The sequence below is a fragment of the Alexandromys fortis genome, unplaced genomic scaffold, assembly GCF_014885135.2.
Source record: "Alexandromys fortis isolate MF-2015 unplaced genomic scaffold, M_Fortis_MF-2015_v1.1 scaffold_141, whole genome shotgun sequence".
In the NCBI taxonomy this organism is placed as follows: domain Eukaryota; kingdom Metazoa; phylum Chordata; class Mammalia; order Rodentia; family Cricetidae; genus Alexandromys; species Alexandromys fortis.
In genome coordinates, this window is record NW_026068060.1 from 969,456 (window position 1) to 978,649 (window position 9,194).

Genomic DNA, 9,194 nt, shown 5'->3' on the forward strand with positions numbered 1-9,194 from the left:
CCCCTCCGGCGTGGAGCCCTCTTGGGTGCCGGGTCCTGGTGGAACACAACGTCGCCCTCTCTTCATCCTGGTCTCCCCCTTCTCCTGCGCCCCTCAGGCCCTTGCCTGCCTGTGGTGGCCTTTATGTCCCAGCGCTCCTCCTCCCGAGGCTCCTGGCCCGTGGCGCAGTAACCTCTCCAGTCGCGCATTTTCACGGTGATCGTGGGACGTTCGCGCCTCTCTTTCACCCTGAGCTCAGTGACTGCCAGGACTTGAGTCTCATTCCGCACGCGGGTCTTTATCGTGGGGATGCCATGCGCTTTGTCTTGTCTCTTCAAAGGTCCAAGGGCACACGAGGCTGTGGACCTCTCCCCACACTGCCGCAGGCGCTGCGGGTGTCATGTCTGGAGGGTACTTCATGCCTGGCAGCCCGAGAACCCCATGCTGCACTCCACCTAAACACCGCCTTCCAGGGGACCACACCAGCCATACCACGTGCCTTCTCCACTGGTAACCTTGGAACCTTCCTGCCCCTGCGACCCCAGGGCCTGCACCATCTTTGCAGTGTCACCATAGCTAAAGAATGGGTGTCTTGTGCCCCCAGAGTGACCCTATGCTCTAGTTGCCCACTGTCCCAGGTGGACTCTGGCGTTGGGACCTGGTCCTGCTGTCTCTGGGTCCTGTACTCCGTAGCCTGGGGAGGACAGGGTGGACTTCGGAGGTCTCTGAGCTGGTAGAAGTTCCACCAGGTATTGGGGTTAGGTGGGAGGCGGGCTCCTGAGGCTCTTGATTGGTTCTGTCCTTTCTCCTCTGCCAGGGAAGCAGGAGGGACACAGAGACCAGGCTCAGGAGTGGGGCTCCTAGTCTTTCTGGGGCTTCATTCCAGAGGGTGAGGCTTGGCCCTGGGGCGTAAGCTTTGGGTTCACTCAGAGGGTGGGTGGAGACAGATGGCAGAGTCAGAGAGTGAGCCAAGGACCTGCCCTGAGAACTCCCCAGCTTCTGCAGAGGCCACACCAGGAGAGACAGGGCTGGGGATTGCGGGAATAGGGAGAGGTCCAGGGAGGGAAGGCTACAGATGGGACAAAGATGGGGCTCTAGAGGATGGGCCAGAACACTGGGCGGTGAGCAGAGATTTGCAGAGACCCTACTCAGCCATAAAGCGAAGGTTTCTGTTTGCAGAGACCTGGAGGCAGTATGCTGGAGGGATTAATGAGGCCAGCGTAAAGTTTCGCTGGCTGTATGGACCCTCGTGGCAGTGGTCCTGGGTCCCATGTTGAGAGCATGACTCTACCAGGTGTTCAGCAAGGAGCGTCTTTAAGGAGAGGTGCTGTACCGGGCCCCTGCCTTCTTGAGTAGAAAAACCCGTGCTTCCGTTTTTTCTTGCTTTCCTCTGAGCCTCAGGCTCCACCAGAGCAATGACTGTGCTGTCCGTCTTCCTTCCGACTGGCAGCTTCCACACTGCTGGACTGAACAGTAGCTTCTTCAGGGATTGTGGGAGGACACAGGACTGTCCTGTGACAGCAGAATTGGTCACCACAGCAAGTCAGCTGCTGTCCCGTTGGAGGACCACAGGACCAGGATGTGAGTAGTTCTCAAAGTCTCCCTGTGGTCGGAGTCCTCCGGAGACTTCTTCAAAATCAGTATACTCTGCTTGCAGCCCTTCTAGCAAGTTCCCTGGCCTGAGATTTTGACGACTTCAGTTCAGCCCATCCCTGCCTTTCCTTAGAGCTCACCAGAAACGCTTAGATGGGCTGTGAGGCTCAAGCTACTTCCTTTATGCTTAGGAATAGGGGCTCTCATGGCCACCTCTGAAGGAGGAGGGATTTTGCCTGTGGAGTGGCCACCTCTGAAGGAGGAGGGATTTTGCCTGTGGAGTGGGCCTGTCAGGACACCAGGCACCTGGATCTGGTGCTGGGGTGACTTGCAGAGGAGATCCGGAACAGCAGGGGCAGACTCCCTCCTTCCCTGTCACCCCCACCTCCACCTAGTCTCAGACCCAGGCTGTTCTCAGGGGTGAATTTATGATTTTTATCCCCGCTGTGCTTCACCAGGTCCAGTGAAATCCTCCTAAATCCTTTTAAGGAATCCCTCTCTGCAGTCCCTCCTTCCTGTGGAGCCTTCCAGATCCTCAGCTCTCCCTGCTTCCATCACCCTCCTAAGAAGCATCACTGCCCAAGCTGTCCTGCAGAGAAGGATGCTGCTGCCGCTGCTGCTGCTGGAGAAGGCTTTCTGGAGAGATGAGGGCCAGCAGGCTTGCTGAGCTCGGTGTGACCTGCAGGGAACAGGCACACACTTGATCGGCAGACGGCTATGGCACAAATCCCTGTCTTATTTGTCTCTCCTGGGTTAAGTTTTAATAATTCTGAAATTGATTGCCAACATTTAAAAGACCGAGGTTTCATATGACATTTTTTTTTCTTTTGAAAAGCTGGCAGCTCTGGCGAGCATTCTTTGTTGTTTTTATTCATTGGAGAAAGGGCTTCTTGTGACTCAAGCTGGCCCTGAACTTGCTATGTAGCTAAGGATGACCTCGAACTTCAGGTCCTTCCGTCATCCGCCTCCAAGTGCTGGATCACAGGTGTGCACCATTATCATAATGCTTGTTTTTAAAATGTAATTAAAAAAATGACTATTGGGACGGGGTTTCTTGAAGGCCAGGCTGACCTTGAACTTGACACACGTCTGAGGTAGAACTTGAACTCTTGGCCCTCTTGCCTCCCTAGCCAGCATCTTTAAGGAAGCAATACTAGTGTGGTTTGTTTCTCAGCCTACTTTGAAGTTACTGCCCCGCCTCCAGGAGCCAGAGCTGGTATAGGTCATCTTGGCAGATCTAGAGTCCCATGGTAGATGGCAAAGCCAGAGCCGAAGTCAGGCCAAACTAACCCCCCCAAACCTTAACTCACACTGAAAACCAAACAGCACTCCCCTCCAGGCTCGGGACATGCATGCCTCAGAGCGTGCCTTAAAAGGTTGCTGCTGTCAGCGGGTTAAGAATGTTTTCCTTCTTAGCCACTAGCCATTGTCAGCAGTCACCAAGTCTGGGCTGTTTTTCCAAAGCAGCAAGGGTTATCGACAGCTGTCTGAAGTTCTTATCCGTCCTCTGCCTGAGATGAAAAGACTTAGATTACACTTGTGAGTTCTAAGAGGCTGGAGCCCAAGACCCCGAAGGTCTAATTTGGGAACGTGAGGGGTGCAGCTTGCTGTAAGGGAACAACTGTCTGCTGAGGCGAGCCAGGGAGAAGGACAAGGTTCCTTTCGCTCTGGGAGACTCTGTCCTCTGGTCACTCTGTCCCCTTTCTGCGCTTCTGATTCTTGACAGCCCTGTTCCTCTACCCTAAGTCATCATCCCACAGATTTCCTTTGTCATCTTGAGACCTCTTCATGCAGGCCAGGTGTAGGTGTGGGCAGTGTGTGAGGATACGTCCCTTAAGGACATGCCTTTACTTAGTTATTGAAAACTTGACATTTAGCTCATCATGGATTATTTTCCGACATTAATTTTGATATTTTAAAATATTGTATCTGGTGGATAGTGGTGGCACACACTTTTAATCTCAGCACTCAGGAGGCAGAGGCAGGCAGATCTCTGAGTTTGAGGCCAGCCTGGTCTAAAGAGTGAGTTCCAGGACAGTCAGGGCTACACAGAGAAATCCTGCTCTGGAAAAACAAACAAATGAAAAATTGTATCGAGATGTTATTGATTCTCCTTAATGAGTTCTTTCAAAGATACTACAAGGTTACTTTTTCTCCTTGCTTCATCCCAGCTCTAGCCTGGAGTCTTCTTTTTTTTTTTTTTCCCTTGAGCCCTGGCTGGCTTGGAGCTTCCTACGTAGACCAGCCTGCCCTGGAACTCACAGAGATCTGTTTGCTTCAGTCTCTGAAGTCCTGAGATTAAGGTGGGTACCACCATGCCTAGGCCCTTTTTCATACACACACACGTATATACACGTGTGTGTGTGTATATATACATATATATGTACATATATATATGTATGGCTTATGGGTCAAGAGCACTGGCTACTCTGGCAGAGGACTGGGTTCAGTTCCCAGCACCCACATGGTGGCTTACAACCAGTTATAACTCCAGTTTCAGGAAATCTGATGCCTTCTTTAGGCCTCAGCAGGTGCAGCATGCACATGGCACACAGGCAAAACACCAATGCACATAAAAATAAATCTTTTTTTTAAAGTATATTCTTAATTACGTTAGTATAAAAATAAATCTTTAAAAAAATTATTTTCCTTAAATCTTAAATATTTATGTATCTGTATGTATATACACATGCAGTTGCTTACAATGGCCAGAAGAGGGCATCAGATCCTGGAGCTGGAATTACAGGCAATTGTGTGCTCTGTGTTTGTGGGTTCTGGGAAACAAGAGCACCTGAGCCATCTCCCTGGTCTCTGCATGGGTTCCTTGAAAGGAATTCTATCTATATCCAGGTGTGACAGTCAGGCCTTTAATCCCTGCACTGGGTATTCTGGGGCAGGAGGATCTCTGTGAGCTGGAGGCCATCCTGGTCTACATAGGGAGTTCCAGGCTAGCCAGGACTACATAGAGGCACCTTCTCCCCAAAAATGAGACAAGCAAACAAGCAAGGAAGACTGGGCTGGATGCAGGAGAACAAGTTTAGATCTAGCCTGTGCTCTCACACACAGCTCCCAATGGCACTGTTAACCTTGAACTCTGGTTCTAGAATGATTCAAGAGGCCCTCTATAACCCTAACAGACACACTGGGTCTTTTTCTGGGCACTGCTGACCATAGGCGGGGCAACTAGACTAGGAGAATTCTGGGAAGAAGAAGAAAGGCAGAGATGCAGTCACCATACAGAAGCAGAGGAAGCAAGATGAGCATGCCTTACTGAGAAAAGGTACCAAGCTATATATATGGCTAAATATAGATAAGAATTATGGGTTAATGTGGAGGCCCAAAAATGTGAGCCTATTTCCACCTTGTGTAAAGGTCAGAGAGTTTCAGCTTGCTCAAAGTTGTTGCCATTCCACAGACCAAAGGTCAGAGAGTTGGAACTTACTTCTGTCCCTTCAAGGTTATTGTGTTTCTACCTCAAACAAAGGTCCCACCGGATTGAGAGCAGAGAGTTCCTCTCTCACGGTTATTGTCAACAGGTGTGGCTAGTATCCAGCCTTGTATTTCAGGAATGGAGAAGTAGATATGTTTCTACCTCAAACAAAAGTCAAAGGATCCAACTAAGGGTCCAGTTCTCTTAAGGAGATAACATTGGATTCCACCCAGGGAGTGGTTTGCCTACAGAATATTTTAGTTTAGAGTGTGAGCACCACTTGTCCCTTTCTAGCAACATTATGTTTAACTAAAAATGTAGCCCTCAACCTTCAACTGGTATTTCCTTGTATAATGTTAATGCATTTTTTTAAAATCTTACTCCTGCCTTCTGGGGTCAGGGGTATTTTAAGCAAATAGAAATTAAACACAATATTCACTGGAACTCTCTCCTGGTACTATCCTATGTTTTCTGTTTTATTATTTTCACTCATTTCTTCATACTCTTTACTAACTTTTCTAACCCCCATTCCCCTACCCTGGTAAGTGATATCTTTATCAAAGGTGGACTCCAACAGGTTACTTCAAGTTGTAAGAGCTAGTTAATAATAAGCCTGAGCCAACAGACCAAACAGCTTATAATTTATTCAAGTGTCTGTTTGGTTCTTTGGACTGAACAGCTGAGGGACCAAGCAGGACAGAGACTTCCATCCATAGCTGATCCCAGCCATTTAGGGATGTCACTTGTATTTTTTTTTCCTAGCACCCCAACTGTTCATTTCCCTCTCTTGGCAGCACAGTTTGAGAGGTGTGGGAGGGTCCCACTCTTCATCCCCTAGTTTCTCTCATGGGATCATCTGACAGACACCCCCTAGGGACCTCTATCATGGCAAGAAATGAGTCCCATTGTGACCACATCTGTAGCCCCAAGGGGCACTGACATATGACCGTTGGAGCCCAGATGGCCCCAAGGGATCCTGTGCTGAGTGTGGTCTGCATGGTGGGTGGCTTGGAGGCGAGACATGATGTTCTAGAGCCCTGTGACAGGTGAGCCTTTCCAGTGCTGACCCCAGATGCCATCAGCCACGTGGCCCTCCTAACAGAATCCTCCTCCAAAGAGTGCTGTTGTAGCGTTTGGAAGCCCTCTCTCAGGAACCGGCTGAGAGCTCTCTGCTTCCCTCAGTCCCCTCCTGGGGTTATGATTTCTGCCTGACAACCCCACTCCTGAAGCCCACATCCTCCTCAGTTTTCCTCCCCAGCTCTAGCCCTCGGGGCTCAACCTGCCTGGCCCGAGTCCATCACCAGCAGGTGTTTCAGGATGCTTTGGTAGGATCTGCCCAGAGTGTTAGCTCACTGGGAGGTTGTGGTTCTTGTACCTAGAAGATGCCTGCCTGGTCCTCAGTAACACGTGGAGGGAGAGAGACTTAATCAGACTGGATTTTTGACATACAGGCTCTGGAGGGGACTACCTTGGAAAAGTCTCTGACAATGATTAGACACTGGTGGCATTTAAGATAGGAGATCAATCTACATTGTTGAACAAGTGATGTCCTGTGTAGGGGGTGGGGGGGGGGGAAGGGAGTGCCTGGAGAACTGTTAGGATGATGGACAGGAAGGTCGGACATGAGGGTGCTTGCTTTGAACCTGCTCCATACAGTCTCAGTGAACTCAGGTGGGTGTTTCATCTCAGTTGACTCTATGTGGTCTGCCTTTCCATGCGGAGCTAACCCTAAGTAACTGGAATACAGAGTGAACTTTGCAGAAGAAAGACCTAAGCCTGAGTCCCATCTACTTGAGAGTCTGAGGCAGGAGGACCACTTGAGCCTAGGAGTTGCAGGTCAACCTGTGCTACCTCATGGAACCTTGTTTAAAACCCAACAGGGATGGAGAGATGGCTCAGAGGTTAAGAGCACTGGTTGCTCTTACAGAGGACCTGGATTCGATTCCCAGCGTCCATATGACAGCTTACAACCATCTGTAACTGCAGTTCCAGGAGATCTGATTCCTTCTTCTGGCCTCCATAGGCACTGCACACACGCTGTGTGTACAGACACACATGTTGGCAAAACACTTACACACATAAAATAAAATTTAAAAAAAAAATAAAGAAATCTTGCAAAGAAGCAAACAATAAAAATCGAAAACAAAGAAAACGAGAGAGCTGACGGGTACTGATACTACCCTTTGTTCTCAGACGTACACAGTTTTTAGATTTGTTTATTTTTGTGTTCCCGTGGGTGTGCTCGGGTATGCGTGTGCCACAGCGTGCTTGTGAGGTCACAGGACAACTTCAAGACTCAGTTTTCTCCTTGCGCTGTGTGGGTCCTGAGGATTGAACTCAGGTCATCAGGCTTGGTAGCAAGCGACTACCGGTCAAGTCATGTCACGGAACCTCTTCTAAGGTTTTTAAATCTCTGACCCCACAAGGAAGTTTTTATTTTTCTTCTTATCTTCTGGACAGGGTAGGGGCCTTGGGTTATTGTCAGGATGGAGAAGCTAGACACACAGCTGTGGTTGCCAGGCCGGCAGGAGGACCTGGGTGTACATGTTCCTCTTCCCAACCCTGAACTCGAGGAGAGCTGCCCTCTCCTTTGCTTTAATCCAGAGCCACTATCTCTCTTCCTCCCCTGTGGAGGAGAGGCCTGAGGCTCTCCTTCCTCAATTCAGGATTGAAGTCGGTGAGCAGTCAGTAAGGAGCAGGCATATGAGGCAGGGGACTGCCAGCTGGGAGTGGGGAGCACAGGAAGACAGCAGGGTCCTTCCTACAGGGGCGACGAGGTGACAGAGGTGCATGCAACCCCTCTGGGCCCAGGCACCCGCTCTGCGACCAGGCACCCGCTCTGCGCCCAGGCATCCGCTCTGCGCCCAGGTCCCTGCATCCGAGGTCAGCTCCCCGGCGCCATCCGAACATTCTGCTCTGCTGCAGTGGAAGATTTTCGTTCCCTCCGTTCCTCTGCATTGTTTCTGGGCTTGGTTCCCTCTTACTTCATTTCCATCTCAAAGCCCGAGTTCACCTCCTCAGTGGCTGACGGGCCCATTTATTTCTGAGGCCGCAGTGGCGGAGGGCTGCTGACAGCAGAGTGAGCGAGCAAGCGAGTGAGGGAGCGCTCTGGGCGCCTGCCACCTTGCTTTGTTCCTGCAGACGGGATGGAGATACAGAACATCTTCATCTGGCAGTCACAAGGCTGCCAGGGCATCAGAGCCTCTGCTCTCATTCCCTTGGCTGGACTTGAGTTTTGTGGCCTGTGTTCCCCACCCCCTACCCCTGGGGATTGCTTCCTGGGCTCTGTTTCTTAGCGATTGGGCCTGTCAAAATCCTGCCCCTCCTCCCAGATGCCACAGTTGGACCAGCTTCTAGGTTGTGTTTTCAAACTTATTTCTTGCGTTCAAACGGCGAAATGACGTCCAGAGAGGTCTAGAGACTTGAAAGGCTTGCACAGCGGTTGACTGGCAGAGGCAGAGCTGACAGGTCCCAGGTGTTAGAGCAGTTTTCTTTTTTAGACCTCAGAAAGCCAAGCACCGCAGACCTGCTCCCTCCACTCCAACCCCTGGAACGTTTGCCAGTACTGTGCAAGGGTTCTCTTGCTTCTTCTCCTGGGCTTTTGGTTGGAATGCTCCCCCTTTAAAGATGTCACTGCAGATCCCCCCCCCAAGCCTGACCCCCACTTTCTCATTGTGTTGAGCAGTATTTGCTGTGTGTCTTGTACATCACTCTGGATGTAACCTGTCCCACCAGCTCCCAAATACTGACATGGAGACTTTTTGTTAATTATGAAAGCTTGGCCTATAGCTTAGGCTTGTTCCTAACTCTTATAACTTAAATTAACCCACTTATAGTAAACTACATCCTGCCTTGTGATTCGCGGCTGTTACCTCTCTTCCTGCACATCCTGCTTGCTCTGTGTCTCCCGGATACCTTGATCCTCTCTTCCTCTTCCTTTCTCTCAGTCCCTGGAAGTTCTGCCTATACCTCCTGCCTCGTTATTGACCAACCAACTTTTTTTTTTACGTCAATCACAGCAAGACACAGTGTACAAAGATTCTGTAACATCTGAACACACAGACGACAAACTGTGCTGTTCCTGACTTCTTCCCACTTGCTATACCAGCTCACCTGGGGCTCATGCTCCTCCACCCCCGACTCCAGAGCCCATACTCTTAAGATCCTACACTAGGAAAAATGTAGCTTACCC

The 9,194-nt window shown here is 50.2% G+C and overlaps 1 long non-coding RNA gene across 1 annotated transcript; it reads left to right on the forward strand.

The window, feature by feature from the left end:
* Positions 1-15: 15 nt before the first annotated feature.
* On the forward strand, positions 16-4,127 carry LOC126487427 (uncharacterized). Its single transcript, XR_007588374.1, has 3 exons — positions 16-489; positions 1,430-1,560; positions 2,031-4,127. It is a non-coding gene; the product is annotated as an uncharacterized lncRNA (long non-coding RNA).
* The last annotated feature ends 5,067 nt before the right edge of the window (positions 4,128-9,194 follow it).